Here is a 16719-nt window from a genome sequence, read left to right as displayed (position 1 = left end):
TCCTGTGTAAGTTACTTCATTTCTTTCTGCCTTAGTTTCCTCATTGGTAAAATGAGGATAGTAATAGCACCTATCTCCCAGGGCTAAAGTGAAAGACTGAAACATATCCTTTTGTGTGGGATGAATCTATTCGCTTAAATAAAAATCAGAGATTTATCAAGGTATGAAGAGAAAATTTTTATTCAATCGCACCCCTCCCCTGAGAGAGAGGTACAGAACAAGGAATCCGAAATCTATTTATCCTAAAGTGATCCCCCCCCACTGACCCATCCTCATTAGTGAGGAATATGGCCTTCACAATCTAGATGCCTAAATTACACTAAAGAAAAAGCATATAGGGGCGGCTAGGTGGCACAGTGGATAGAGCACTGGCCCTGGAGGCAGGAGGACCTAAGTTTAAATCCAGACTCAGATACTTAATAATGACCTAGATGTGTGGCCTTGGGCAAGCCACTCAACCCCACTGCCTTGCAAAAATCTAAAAAAGAAAAATATCAAAAAAAGAAAAAAAGAAAAAACATATAATTCAAACAGAGACAGGTTCTCCCCCTCTAGGACAAGGAATGTAGAAACATCTGTACTTCAATCCAGATAAGACAGGGTCAGTTTATTCTTTACATTTTGTTCAAGGTAACATTAAGTAGCTTGTCAGGGGTGGAGGGGCAGAGGAGACATAACACACAGCTCAACTACTTCTAATCTATAATATTTTACTAAAGAAATCTCAAACTTTGTCCCATTCACTTCGTTCATTGTTTTATTAGCCTGAATACTTGCAGAAGAGGTTAAGGGTCTTTCCTGTTTTTGTGAGGACCACACAAGTCCTATTGTTGCTGATTATTAAAGATTTAGAGACTGAAAACAGAAGATTTAAGGCCATTGAAAAGGTGAAGGAATTCAAGGCTCTCTGGAATGTTAAAATTGCTCGGGATATTATTATGGCAAAATATTGTTAAAAAGTACATTGGCCAAAATTAGTAAGAAAAGCAGTAAGCACCCTGAGAATAGGCCAGATGGGGGGAGAGAGAGAGAGAGAGAGAGAGAGAGAGAGAGAGACAGAGAGAGACAGAGAGAGACAGAGAGAGACAGAGAGAGAGAGAGACAGAGACAGAGAGACAGAGAGACACACAGAGAGAGAGAGAAAGGGCAGGCAGCCATGGGGCTTGGTTTAACCAGACCACATGGTAAGGCCCATGATGCTCCACATAGATTAAAGAAGAGTGTGAGAAAGTCCCATTCTTTTGGGGCCAGAAAAAGCACTGGGCTGTGCTTCCTATTAAATACCCTTGAGGAGTGGTCTTACATGTTGGGCCAGGTATCTTCCAGTGGCAAGCTACGCACTGGTCCTTCCTGATCCAAGGTGCTCCATCCCCAAGTTCAACATGTCATTTCATCCAGGCCAAGGTTAGGTGAAGGGGAAAATGGGGAACAAGATGCAAAACAACAGGGCCAAGGGGTGACAGGACATAATCAACAATTGAGGTCAGTTTATATTTCAGGTACAAACAGCCTTCCACAATTAATAAGATTTTAACATCACTAAAGCTACATTCATAATTCTCCACATCATTTCCCTGCATCACTATATTATGATGTTTTCCAAGGAAATCTTAAAAACAAGAATCCTGTTCATCAATCCTGAATTTCTCAGTGATCAAACCCCTTTCTTCCCTAGATGCTTAGAATTGTAACTCTCATATTCATTGTGGCATTTTAAAAAAGAAATTATAAACAGTTGATACTTGAGATTTATCTTACTAAGGACAGCATGGAACCTATTTAATTAAGAGAGCTTTGATTTTATTTTTTTAAAAGGGTAAGTTTATTGAAAATATTCACAAGTGTACACAAGAAAAAGAAGCATTATCACAACCTTCTGTAGTTTGTGGTACTTGTGGGTCAATGGGTCCAGGATCCAAGGGACCATGGAAGTCCTCAGGCAGCATCCAGAGGAAAAGAATTGTTGACTAAATACTAAGTACCATATTCTCAAGGCAGAGAAGGCAGAAATGCAACAAGGTAGGCAATGGGGAAACAATTGTTGTAAGAATAAAAAGAGAATTGCAAACCACTCTAAATGCTATCTACTACTGCTACAAGAGTATTGGTCAAGAACTCCCATTTCCAAAGTGATTCTTTGGAAAATAGTCCAATGGAGGAAGAAAGCATGGAAACAACAGATATAAACTACACATACATATACAACACACAAAAACTCACATACACATACATTTTCTGAATGTAAAAATATGACTTGGTCAGGGTCACACAGCTAATAGATGTCTAAGTGTTCTATCCATTTTATATATTTATATATATGTGTGTGTGTGTATATGTGTATGTTTGTATATGTATGCATATATGTATAAATGACTATGGGTATATGTGCATGTTTAGGAAATGACTAACCATTTCAATATCTTTGCCAAGAAGGCCCCTAACATGGTCATGAAGAGTTAGACATGATTGAAGTAACTGAACAATAACATATATGTATATATGTAAATATATAATAAATTAGAAATAATAAAGAAAAGGAAGGTACTAGAATTAAGGAGGTTCAGGAAAGGCTTCTTATAGAAGATGAGATTTAGCTGGGACTTGAATGAAGTCAAGAAAGCCAAGAGGAAGAGATGAGTAGGGAGACCATTTCAGGGATGGCATACAAGTCAGTGAAAATTCCTGGAGTCAGGGGATGCAGTTTCTCTTGGAAGGAATAGCTAGGAGATCATTGTTACTAGATCACAGAACAGTGTGTGTGTGTGTGTGTGGGGAGGGTATGGGGGAAGGAATGGGGCATAAGACTAGAAAGATAGGATAGGGAGCCAGGTTGTGAAGGGCTTTAAATGTCAAAAAGAGGACTTTAAGTTTTATTCTAGAGGTTATAGGGAGCGCCCAGGGATTATTGAATAGGGGAATGACATGGTCAGAACTGAGCTTTAAGAAGATTAATTTAACTACAGAGTAGAGGACGGTTTGAAGTGAGTAGAGATTTGAGGCAGGGAAATCAAACAAAAGACTACTGAAATAGTCCATGTATACATAGGACGGTAAGGACCTGCAATAGGGTGGTGGTGGTGGTGGTGTCAGAAGAGAGAATGGGGCACTCAAGAAGCATTACAAAAGTAAAATCAATAGGTCTTGGCAACAGACTGAATTTAGGGTTTGAGAAATAATGAGGAATTGAGAATGATGAATAGATTGTGAGTGTAGGTGCTTGGGTGATGGTGGTGCCTTCACCAGTAATAGGGAAATTCAGCATGAAGGAGACTTTGGATGAAAGATACTCAGTTTAGTTTTGGACATATTGAATTTACAAAGAGAGTGAGAGGAAAGTAAGTAGCGGGGAAAAGGGATATGAAATGATAGTTAGTAGCAACCAATGAAGTAAGTAAAGATTTGGGGGAAATGGAGAAGATATGGTTATATTTAGTCAGTAGGGAACCAGACACTAGACAAGGAGAGATTAAAGATGAGAGAGTGGGCAAGATAGAACAGGTAATCTGTTAGAGAAGACAGATTAAAATGGGATTATTTGTGCATGTAATTGATTTGCCTTGGAAAGAAGAAGGATCATTTCCTCAAGTGAGACAAGGATGAAGGAGCTAGTGGCAGAAGGCATCTGTGTGAAGTAAGACAAAGAAACTTAAAAGTTTGGGAATAGGAGGTCAAAATGAGGAAGAAGAATAGGGTTCAGAATTTGTTCTGTCTCTAGTTTTTTTAGTTGCATATTTAGTTCATTGATTACCTCTTTCTCTAATTTATTCATGTAAAAATTTAAAGATATAATATATCCCCTGAGAGCTCCTTGTGTGTATCCATTAGGTTTTGGTATATTGTTTCATTAGTGTCATTATCTAGGATGAAATAATTAATTCTTTCTATAATTTGTTGTTTGATGCACTCATTCTTTAAAGTGAGGTTATTTAGTTTCCAATTAGTTTTGGGCCTATATCTCCCTGGCCCAATATTGCATATGAGTTTTATTGCATTATGATATGAGAAGGATGTAGTCACTATTTCTGCCTTTCTGCAATTAATTATTAGGTTTTTATATCCCAGTACATGGTCAGTTTTTGAGTTAAGTGCCATGTACTGCAGAAAAAATGTATATTCCTTTCTATCCTCATTCAATTTCCTCCATAAATCTATCATGTCTAGGTTTTCTAACAATCTATTTACCTCCACAACTTCCTTCTTGTTTATTTTATGGTTAGATTTATCTAAATCTGAGAGTGGGAGGATGAGTCTCCCACTAGTAGAGTTTGCTGTCTATGTCTTCCTTTAACTCCTTCAATTTCTCCTCTAAGAAATTGGATGCTATACCATTGGGTGGATACATATTTAGTATTGAAATTACTTTATTGTCTATGGCACCTTTTAGGAGGATATAGTTTCCTTCCTTATTTCTTTTAATGATATCTATTTTTGTAGCTGCCTTTTCTGAGAAAAGGATTGCTACCCCTGCTTTTTTCATTTCAGCTGAAGCAAAATATATTTTGCTCCAACCTTTTCTCTTTATTCTATATGTATCTCTCTGCTTTAAATGAGTTTCTTGTAAGCAGCATATTGTAGGATTCTGTTTTTAATCCACTCTACTATTTGCATATATATATATACATACATATATATATATGTGTATATATATATGTATGTATATATATATATACATATATATTTTTTTAGTTTTTGCAAGGCAAATGGGGTTGCCCAAGGCCACACAGCTAGGTAATTATTAAGTGTCTGAGACCGGATTTGAACCCCTGTACTCCTGACTCCAGGGCCGGTGCTTTATCCACTGTGCCACCTAGCCGCCCCCTCCCCCACTGCACCACCTAGCTGCCCTTGTCTGCTGGTATTTTAAGGGAGAGTTCATCCCATTCACATTCAAGGTTATACTTACTCTTTATTGCCTTCCATACTATCTTCCCTCTGTTTGAATTTTCCCATTTATTTGCTTTATCCATATTCCCCAGTATTTTGTTTCTGAATACTACTACCTTCAATGTGTTTGCCCTTCTATATCCAACCCTCCCCTTTTTTTCTCCTTTCCCTTTGCCCCTTCTTCCTTCCCTTCCTTCTGTTAGTTTCCCTTTACCCCCCCCTCCCATTTTCCCCTTTTAATGCTTGAAAGGTAAGATAAGGTTTTTTTTTAACTTAAATGAGTGTATTTATGCTAAGTTTAAGCCAAATATGATGAGAGTAAGATTCAGGCAGTTCTCATCTCATCCCTTCTTCCTTTGTACTTCTTAATGTAATGAGTTTTACCCCATTCGATCTCCTTCATCCTCCTGTCTTCTTACTGTCCCCTCTTTTAAGGAGGTATTGTTTTTAAATTGTTCTATCTGAGTCACAGAAAAGTCATGAGTGTCCATCACTTTTTGGCTATTTATGTTCTCTCTAATAAAGTTACAATTCTTCAGAGTTATTAAAGTCTTTCTCCCAGGTAGGGATATAGCCAGTTTCATGTTATTGGATAGCAGTTTTTTTGCCTTTACCCTTTTTCTTAACCTTTTCATGTGTCTCTTGAGTCTCCTGTTTTATGTCTAAATTTTCCATTTAGCTGGGTCTTTTCATCAGGAAATGTTGGAAGTCTCCCATTTCATTAAATGTCTATTATTCCCCCTGGAATAGAAGGCTCAGTTTTGTCAGCTAGTGAATTCTTGGCTACATCCCAAGTTCCCTTGCTTTTTGTAATATCGTGTTCTAGGCCCTTCGATCCCTTAATGTTGATGCAGCCAGGTTGTGTGTAATCCTTACTGTGGCTCCTTGGTATTTAAATTATTTCTTTCTGGCTGCTTGCAGGATTTTCTCTTTTATTTGATAGTTCTGAAATTTGGCCACAATATTTCTTGTTATTTTCATTTTAGGATCCCTTTCTGGAGGAGATCGATGTATTCTTTCAATAACTATTTTGCCCTCTCATTCCATATCAGGGCTGTTTTCCATCACTAAATCCTGTGATATTAAGTCCAGGATCTTTTTTTCTCTTTAATGTTTTCAGGAAGATCAATAATTCTTAGGTTATCTCTCCTCGATTCTTGAGGTTAGTGGTTTTGCTGATGAGGTATTTTACATTTTCTTCTATTTTTTCAATCTTTTAGTTTTTTTATAGGTTTTATTTTTTGCAAGGCAAATGGGGTTAAGTGGCTTGCCCAAGGCCACACAGCTAGGTAATTATTAAGTGTCTGAGACTGGATTTGAACCCAGGTACTCCTGACTCCAAGGTTGGTGCTTTATCCACTATGCCACCTAGCCGCCCCCTTTTAGTTTTGTTTAACAGACTCTTGTTGTCTTGTGAAATCATTAGTTTCCACAGATTCCATTCTTTTTTTAAGAGAAGAATTTTCTTCATTTACCATTTGCAACTCCTTTTCCAATTGATCAATTCTATTTTTGAAAGAATTTTCCACTTGACCAATGAATTTTTTGAGAGAATTATTTTCTTATTGCATTTGTCCAATTGTATTTTCCAGGGATTTGTTTTCTTGTTGCAAGGTGTTAGCCTTCTCTTGGGTTTCTTTTCCCAAATTTTCCAATTGATTTTTAAATTCCTTACTGATTTCTTCAAGGAAGTTTTTCTGTGCTGGAGACCAAATCATATTTTCTTCAGAGGGTTTGGATCTCTCTGAGTTAGGGTCTTTACAATCTAGGAATTTTTCTATGGACCCTCCTTTGCTTGCCTTTTTTTCATTTTCCTAAGATCTTCTGTTGGGGGTGGGGCTGGTTCACAGAGGTGTGGTGTTGGAATCCCTAGAGGCTTTACTCACTGAGTTTAATAACTCCAAGTAGGCCAGCCAATAAGGTGTGCTGGTTGCTTTCTCTGGAGTGTCTGTGATCTTGATTTCAGGCCCTTTCCCCTAGCCTGGAGGGTGTGTGCAGCACTGCTGGATACTTTTAACCTTGAATAATGTGGGCTATGCCCTGGGGCAAAGTAATTGCTCTTATTCACAACTGAGGGAGCTCTGCTGACCTCACCTGAGCCTGGGGGGGGGGGCGGAGGTGGGCTGTCACTGTGCTTGCTCTGGGAAGAGTTCAGCTTCTGGGATACTGAAATGAAGGTATGGAGACTGAGGTCCTCCAGACCAGAGGAGTCCCACAGATCGATGTCTGCTACATTTTCTTTCTTTCTTTTTTTTTGTAAGGCAAACGGGGTTAAGTGGCTTGCCCAAGGCCACACAGCTAGGTAACTATTAAGTGTCTGAGACTGGATTTGAATCCAGGGCTGGTGCTTTATCCACTACGCTACCTAGCCACCCCTTCTGCTACACTTTCACACTGGAACTTGCCCTCTACCCCTGCCTGTAAGCCCCAGACTGTCAGATCCACAGCCCATCAGTGAATGCCTCTGTGCCCCAGTTAGTTCCTGGGCCTTGGCTCCCATGACTTAATGCCTCTGACTGATTCTAGGCTAGTCTGGCTCTCACCTCTACCTGTAGGATCTCTGCTATCTGTACTCCGCTCACCCACGATACACAAAGACAGACCTTGAGATAAATGTTCTCCTAGCTTCTTTTTCTGGGTTTTGTTGATCATATTTATGTTAAGTGGTTTGTTCCATATTGTTTCTGAGGGGAAACCAGGAGACCTTAGCATAGTACCTGTCTTCTCTCTGCCATCTTGCCCAAAAGTCCTATGGGTGAAGTTGTTAATTGATCCAACAATTCTGGAAAGTAATTTGGAATTATGCTCAATGGATAATGAAATTTTGCATACTTTTGATCCGGGAATACCACTACTAGATCTGCATCCCTATAAAAAATTTTTTTTATAACCTTATATCTAATTTCACTAACAATCAATTCTGAACTCTTATCTTGAACTTGAGTGAAGATGGAAGAAACTTTAGGAATCTCTTGGTTCCAAATAATATATTTTATGAATGGGGAAACTGAGACTTAGAGAAGTTAAATGACTTGCCCATGGTAATATACGTAATACAGTAGAAGGGCTGGGATTAGAATTCAGATCTGATAAAAATCTGTTTTCAAACAAAATAGAAAACATATAGTTTGATTTATAAAAACATTTAGCCAAAGAACTTACTACTGAAGTGTTTATTTTTTCCTTTTAAAATTAATTAATTTTTCCAGTTATATGTAGAAATATTTTTTAACATTCCTTTTAGTAAAGTTTTCTCCCTCCCACCCTTCCCTCCCTCGTTCCACCCTAGGATAACAAACAATATGATATAGGTTATGCATATATGTATATATACACTATTTCCATATTAGTCACACTCTGAAAGAAGAATCAGAACAAAAAAAGGGAAAAACCACAAGAAAGAAAAAAAATTTTAAAGGTGAAGATAATATGCTTTGATCTGCATTCACTTTCCATAGTTCTTTCTCTGGATGTGGACAGTATTTTTCCACTTCAGATCCTTTAGAATTGTCTTTGATTGTTGTATTGCTATGAAGAGTTGTCTGTAATAATTGATCATCACACAATGTTACTACTGTGTACAATGTTTTCTGATTTTGTTTATTTTATTTAGCATTAATTGGTCATGTAAGTCTTTCCAGGTTTTTCTGAAATCAGCCTGTTCATCATTTTTTATAAAGCAATAATATTATATTATATTCATGTTCCACAACATGGTTATTCTGAAGTTCTGTTCCTCATGATTTCTTATAGAATAACAGAACTCTATCACATTCATATACCACAATTTGTTCACCATTTCACAATCTGCCAAGTTTTTATTGGTCACCCCTACCCCAAATTCTAAAACTTCCTTTTTGAGACCTCTATTTAATCTACTGTTTCCCTACTCTGTCTCAAAACATACCCAAATTTGTCTACCCATGCCTCTTTGGTTCTGAGGTCTTCTCCTTATGATGTCCCATCTGTGTCTTTCTCAACATCCCATGCTGTGAATCTTTCCCAACATCTTCCTTAGGACATGCATGAATCAAAAGGATTTGTTCTATACTTCTTTCCCTCTGAGCTCTCCTCCTTGCCAGGTAACAGTGATAGCTTATGTAATCAGATAAACCTATCTCTGCTAACCCATCATCTATTTAGTCTATATCCATTCTAGAAAAACATAATACTGTAACCTAGTTAAAATGCCTATCTTTAGAAAACCCTTAAGGAGCTCATAGAATTCTAGGATTAAACATTTAGAACTGGGACAAACCACAGAGGCCATCTTAGGAAACAACATCTTTGGAGATGCAGTCTGTCAGCTGCTCCTTTGGCTTCCATCGTCACAGTTATGGAAGACACACAAAAAAGAAAATTCTTGCTACTGACATCCTTGGCACTGTCGATCAGAAAAATGATATTTTTATCAGTGGAAATGACATTAAATAAGAGGCATTATTATCTACCTGCTACTGTACCTAAAGGACCATGGAATCTTCCCATCTGACTTGCAACTGAAACCTTCCATATGTATTTTCTCTAACATCATCATCATCATCATCATCATCATCATCATCATCATCATCATCATGTGAGCTTCTTGCAAATCACCAGTGATCAGTGCAGAACTTTGTACACTGTAATAAATACTTTAAGATTTACTAATTTATTCATCTAATTCAACTCTCTCCTTCCATTTAGCACATCAGTTCACTTAATGGTGAGAATTTCAAACACAAAAAGGTCTGAAGAGCAGACATTTTTGAGCAGGTGGATTTTTTGCTGTCTCACTATGTGGGTGGCATTTATGCCATGTCTATCAAGTAGAACCACTGCTGGGCTCAAGGGATGGGGCATTATCTTATTTCCCTTTCTCTGCTTTGAACTGGGTTCAGTCCTGGGGGAATCTGATCACCTAGGGTCCATTTTCCTTAATCCCTTTACCTTATTACTTATATTGCTGGGAAAAGGGGAAGAGGACTTTCCCCTTCAGTCCTTCAGAGATAGACTAGAAGGATTTTCATATGATCTTCAGATGGGGTAAAAGAACTTAACTGAGGCCAGATCATTCCCTTTTTAAAGATTCACTGAGTTGCTCTTCTTATTCAACAACCATCAGAGAATTGCTTTGCGATACACCAAAATACCTGAGTCCTAACAGCAGAGCAGTCATCTGAATGGCAAGCAGACATTGTCCTAATGTCAGATGAAACTGAGCTCTAGGGAGTGTGCTAACAGGACCCCTATGAATGGCAAGCTGACATTGTCCTAGTATTAAAGTTATTGCCAAATTGTCAAGTCAAAGACAGAAGGTTTGAGAGGAAAGACCTGTACTGACAATTAGCCTATTGAGAGGCAGGTTAGGATATATCTTATTGTTGAATTCTATTGCCAGATGCTGGTGCTTGCTCTATGTTGATGAAGCACATTGCACTTCCCTAATATGGGAGAAATCAAAACAAATTTAAGGTCAAAAGACTTTCACAAACAGACAGACCATCTCCAATAGTCCTATTTCCTATACATCAGGTCTTGGAATGGAATGATTCTGGTAAAGGCAAGTGAAAAGGGTACCTTGCAGAGCATACCCCTCATCATAAGAAATATAAAGTCATACCTCAATCATTTGGTTGGTTGGTGTCATTCTCTTTGATATGAAAGGATTAATAGTAGCTCATGACTAACTGGAATCAGTCAGGGGTCTTTGCACCCATGATAAGAGTTAGTCCCTTTGGTCAATTGTGAGTATAAGAAATCAAAGAAGAGAATTTGTCAAAATTTGACAAAACGAAACAAAAATAACAACTCATTTTTTGTATCTAACATCTGTTCATATTAGGGACCATATTGCTTCTACCTTGTCCAATTTTAAATCCTTCCTATTTGACATCATAAAGACATCATAGATGCAGGGAAGGGATTTATCAAAAGTCACTTGGAAAATGGTGGTGCAATCTGTTGTTATTCTTCCTTCTCTCTCAAAGAGGACCAATGATTTAGATTTAATAGAGGCAGAACTGTGCAAAGTAGTCAGTTCCAATTTCTCCTCGTGTCATTGAAATCCATTGGCAAGGGACTTCTGGGGCAGATCCAAAGCTAATCAGCTCCTGGAGCCATTCTCTACCAAAGGTAAACGAAGCCTCTACTCTGTCATTCACACTACAGATCCCACCAAAAAAAAGAGGGAAGATTCAAAGAAGTTTTCAATTATAGACATTGTGGAGGATTTTCAGTGAAGGTCTGTCTCTTTGCGGGGAAGGGAAGTAAGGTTCAGGAGGCAGGAGAGCTGGGAAAGCCACCAGGAGGCTTTTAGCTACAGTGCAGTCTAGGTCCCATCAGCTTAATAATAGCAGAGGTCCCGGCAGCTAGATAGCAAGCCATCAGGGAGGATCCCAATCCCAAACAAAGTCTGAACCTTGAGACATAAAAGATAGGACTAGTTAAGGAACAATCTTCTGTTAAGTCAGAAACAAACTCTGCAAAGGCAAGGTCTGGACTTCATAGGCAACATCTTGGCCAACAGCAAGCCAGGAATCAGACCTCAGCCCCAGAAAAATAAAAGCCTGGCTCTATACTCCATATACCCCAGGTACATAACTAAATAACAAGAATGAACAAAAAGCTAAAAGAATGCTCACTATAGACAAATACTTCACAGATAAAATGACAGCAATGCCATGTCTGAAGAAGAAAGTTGTGAAAAACCATTCACAGAAGTATCAAAACAGTCTATAAATTGGGCTGAAATACAAAAGCTCATTAAAGAGCTTAAAAAAAAGAATTTAAAAACCAAAGAGAAGAAGAAAAATAGAAAAAATCATGCAGGAAAATTGTGACAAGTTGACTGAAGAAATCAACTCCATTAAAAGTAAAAATAACCAACTGGAAAAAGTAAACACAGAACCTAATTGAAGAAAATAAAATCCTAAAAATTTAGAATTGAACAGTTAGAAATGAACGAATCTACAAGACTACAAGATTCCATCAAACAAAATTAAAAGGCTGAAAAAATTGAAGAAAATGTAAAGTATCTTCTAGGTAAAACAAATGATCTGGAAAACAGATCCAAGAGAGACAATCTACGAGTCATTGGACTACTAGAAAGCCTAGATCAACAAAAGAACCTGAAAAGCATCATGCAGGAAATTAAAAGGGAAAACAGCTCCAGTCTACTAGAACAAGATAGCAGTATAGCCATTGAAAGAATCCACAAAACCTCTCCAGGAAGAGACCCCAGAATAAAAATTCCAAGGGCTGTAATAGCCAAATTCCAGAACCCTCAAATAAAAAAGAGAATATTGCAAGCAGCAAAAAAGAAAATAATTCAAATACAAAGGGAACACAATCAGACTAACACAGGACCTATCAACCTCAACACTGAAGGATGGGAAGAACTGGAATAACATATTTTGGAGAGCTAAGGACCTGAGATTACAACCCAGATTGTACTACCCTGCAAAATTCAGCATATACTGCCTGGGAGAAAAATGGATATTCAATGAAATACAGGTCTTCCAGAATTTCCTGACACCAAGACCAGAACTGAACAGAGAATTCAATTGCCAAATATACAACTGAAGAGTTACATTAAAATAAAGATAAATGAAAAAGGGGACTGAAAAAACAAAATTGTTTTAAACAAATGTTGGTTCCTAAAAGGAAAGATAAAATTCTTTAGAACTTTACTTCTATAAGGAAAATTAGAGGATAGAATATAATTGATGAGACTGAACCTAAAGGATATGGGTATAATTGGGTCTTGTCTCTCAATTGAAGAGGTCTAAGATCACATCACTATGTTTGAGACAAAAAGCCCTGAAAAAAAAAAGCAGGGGTGCTTTAACTTTAACTTAAGTGTCTCATTATATTTTGACTCACTTTAATCACAAGATGCTAAGCACCTCATCTAATGAGGGCATCATAAACTGTGAGGACCTGAGACAGTGTCTCTGTTACTGACAATAATTTCTCAGTGAGATCTTCAGAGCCTTCCAGTACTCAGAGTTCTTCAAGATTGTTACAGTAAATTAGATCAGCACTTAACGAGGGGTTAAGTACCCTGGGTAGGGAAGGGGAGGGTAAAGTGTGAAAGAAAAATAGATCTGGGGGAGTACACAAATAGTTCAAGAAACAAAAGAAATGATATGGCTTTGGATGATACTTTGGCTTGTAAGGAGGATTGTATGTACTTGAAAGCTATTTAAAAAGGGGCTAAGGTAAAAATGATTATAATTATAATTTGATGCAATTTGAGTCAATGTTGCTTATCAAGCAATAGAGTAAACAATCTGTGATGATATCTTGATAACAATAGGAGCTTATCAAGCAATTAAATAATTGAACTGTGATTGATGATATCTGATTAATAATATTAGAGCACCAAGGGAAGAGGCACAAAGATTTATAATTTTAGAGGGAATGTAGGGAGAATGTGAATGCTAAGTAAATTCTATTCAATAGATTTAGCTCAGTGAGAGAATAAGATATATTCCCACTTGGGTTTAAAAATCTAACAATCTACAGAGAAGGGAGCAACTAGGAATGGTAAAGATAACGGAAGAAGGGACTGATAAAAGGGAAGGGAAAATAAACTGAAAGTTAAATTTCTAAAAGAAAAGTCAAAGGGGAAAGGTAATAAAATTTTGGTGAGGAGGAAAAGGAGAAAAGGAAAGAGATAAATATACATGGAGAAAGATAACATGAAGGGAAATACAGAATTAGTAATCTTGACTGTATATGTGAATGGGATGAACTGTCCTGTAAAACGGAAGTGGATAGCAGAATGGATTAAAAACCAGAATCCTATGATATGTTGTTTACAAGAAACACATTTGAAGCAGAGAGATACAGACAAAGTAAAGGTAAAAGGTTGGAGCAAAATATATTATTTCTCAGTGGAAGTAAATAAATCTAGGGTAGAGATCCTAATTTCAGACAAAATAAAAGCAAAAATACATCTCATTTAAAGGGATAAGGAAGGAAACTATATCTTCTTAAAAACACTTTTGGTAATGAAGCTATATCATTACTACACACGTATGCACCTAATGGTATAGCATCCAGATTCCTAGAGGAAAAGTGGAGTGAATTACAAGAAGAAATAGGCAGCAAAACTTTAATAATGGGAGACCCCACTCTCCCTCTCTCAGAACTAGATAAATCTAAACAAAATAAGCAAGAAGGAAGTTAAGAAGGTGAATGAAATCTTAGAAAACTTAGATATGATAGACCTCTGGAGAAAACTTAATAGGATAGAAAAGAATATAGGTTTTTCTTGGCAGTACATGACAGCTTCACCAAAATTGACAATGTACTGGGGCACAAAAGCCTTAAAATCAAATGCAGCAAGGCAGAAATAATAAATACACACTTCAATAATGCAATAAAAATTATATGTAATAAAGGGTCAGGGAAAGATAAACCAAGAACTAATTGGAAATTAAACAACTTTATCTTAAATAATTGGTGGATCAAACAGCAAATAATAGAAATAATCAATAATTATATCCAAGAAAATGATAATAATGAGACATCATGACAAAATTTATGGGATACAGCAAAGGCCGTTTTGAGGGGAAACATTATATCTCTAAATGCCTATATGAGTAAAATAGAGAAAGTGGAGATCAGTGAATTGGGTATGCAACTAAAGAAGCTAGAAAAAGAACAAGTTAAACAACCCCAATTAAATACCAAATTAGAAATTCTGAAAATCAAAGGAGAGATTAATAAAATGGAAAGCAAAAAAAATCCACTGATCTCATAAATAAAACTAAGAGTTGGTTTTATGGAAAAGCTAATAAAATAGACAAGCCTCTGGTTAATCTGATTAAAGAAAAGAAAGAAGATAACCAAACTACCAGTATCAAAAATGAAAACTAAAAACAAATGAGGGGGAAATTAAAGAGATAATTTGGAGCTACTTTGCTGAACTATATGCCAATAAATTGAATAGCTTAAATGAAATGGATGAATATATACAAAAATACAAACTGCCCGGATTAACAGAAGAAATAAATTACTTAAATAACCCCATTTCAGAAAAAGAAATTGAAGAAACCATCAATAAACTCCCTAAGAAAGTCTCTAGATCCAGATGGATTTACAAGTGAATTCTACCAAACATTTAAGGAACAATTAATTCCTATTGTATATAAACTTTTTAAAAATTAGGAGAGGAAAGAGTTCTGCCAAACTCCTTTATAACACCAACATGCTGCTGATACCTAAACCAGGAAGAATCAAAACAGACAAAGAAAACTATGGACCAATCTCCCTAATGAATATTGATGCAAAAATCTTTAAATAAAATTTTAGCAATGAGACTACAGAAAATTATTACCAGAATAATACATAATGATCAGGTTGGATTTATGCCAGGACAGCAGGGATGGTTCAGTGTTAGGAAAGCACTCAATATAATTAAACATATCAATAGTAAAACCAACAGAAATCATATGATTACCTCGAAAGATGTTGAAAAAGCCTTTGATAAAAATACAACATCCATTCTTATTTTAAATACTCTAGAAAGTTTAGGAATAAATGGAGTTTTCCTTAAAATAATAAATAGTATCTATCTAAAACCATGAACAAATATTATATTTAATGGGAATAAACTCAGAGAACTTTCAATAAATTTGGGGATGAAACAAGGATGCCCATTATCACCATTACTATTCAACATAGTATTAGAAATGCTAGCAGTAGCAATAAGGGAAGAAAAAGAAATTGAAGGAATCAGAATTGGCAATGAGGAAGCAAAATTTTCACTTTACAGATGATATGATGTTATACCTAGAGAACCCGAAAAATCATCTAAAAAACTCCTTGAAGCAATTAACAAATTAAACAAAGTAGCAGGATATAAAGTAAAGCCAATAAATATCAGCATTTCTATATATGAACAAAAAAGCCCCAGAACAAGAGATAGATAAAGAAACATTAAATACTTGGGAATTTACTTCTCACAATAGATCCACAAACTATATGAACACAATTATAAAGCACTCCTCACCCAAATAAAGTCAGTTCTAAATAATTGGGAAAATGTCAAATGCTCATGGTTAAGTCGAACTAATATAATAAAAATGCTAATTCTCCCCAAATTAAATTACTTATTCAGTGTCAAACCAATCAAACTACCAAATAACTACTTTACTTAACTAGGAAAGAATAGTAACAAAATTCATCTGGAGCAACAAAAGGGCAAGAATATCAAGGGAACTGATGAAAAAAATTGTAAAGGAAGGTGGCCTAGCTGTATTAGATCTAAAACTATACTATAAAGCAGCAGTCATCAAAACTGCCTGGTACTGGTTAAGAAATAGCGTAATGGATCAGTAGATTAGGATAGGTCCAAAAGAAACTGCAGTAAATGACTATAGCAATCTACTATTTGACAAACGCAAAGACATCAGCCTCTGGGATAAGAACTCACTATTTGACAAAAATTGATGGGAAAACTGAAAGATAGTATGCCAAAAACTAGGCAGAGATCTACATCTCATGATATACCAAATATAAGGTCTCACAATATACCAAAATAAGGTTGAAATGGGCACAAGAGTTATATGTAAAGAACGATATAGATAAATTAATAGACCAAAAAATACTGTATCTATCTGATCTATGGAAAAGGGATACATTTATGACTAAACAAGAATTAGAGCATATAATAAACTGCAAAATGAATGATTTTGACTATATGAAATTAAAAAGGGTTTTGCACTAATAAAATCAATGCTGCCAAAATTAGAAGAAAAGCAGAAAACTGAGAAACAATCTTTACAACAAGGAGTTCTCATAAAGGTCTCATTTCTAAAATATATAGAGAAATGTATCAAATTT

This window comes from Macrotis lagotis, chromosome X (assembly GCF_037893015.1).
Source record: "Macrotis lagotis isolate mMagLag1 chromosome X, bilby.v1.9.chrom.fasta, whole genome shotgun sequence".
Lineage (NCBI taxonomy): Eukaryota > Metazoa > Chordata > Mammalia > Peramelemorphia > Peramelidae > Macrotis > Macrotis lagotis.
This window is presented reverse-complemented; position numbering follows the sequence as displayed.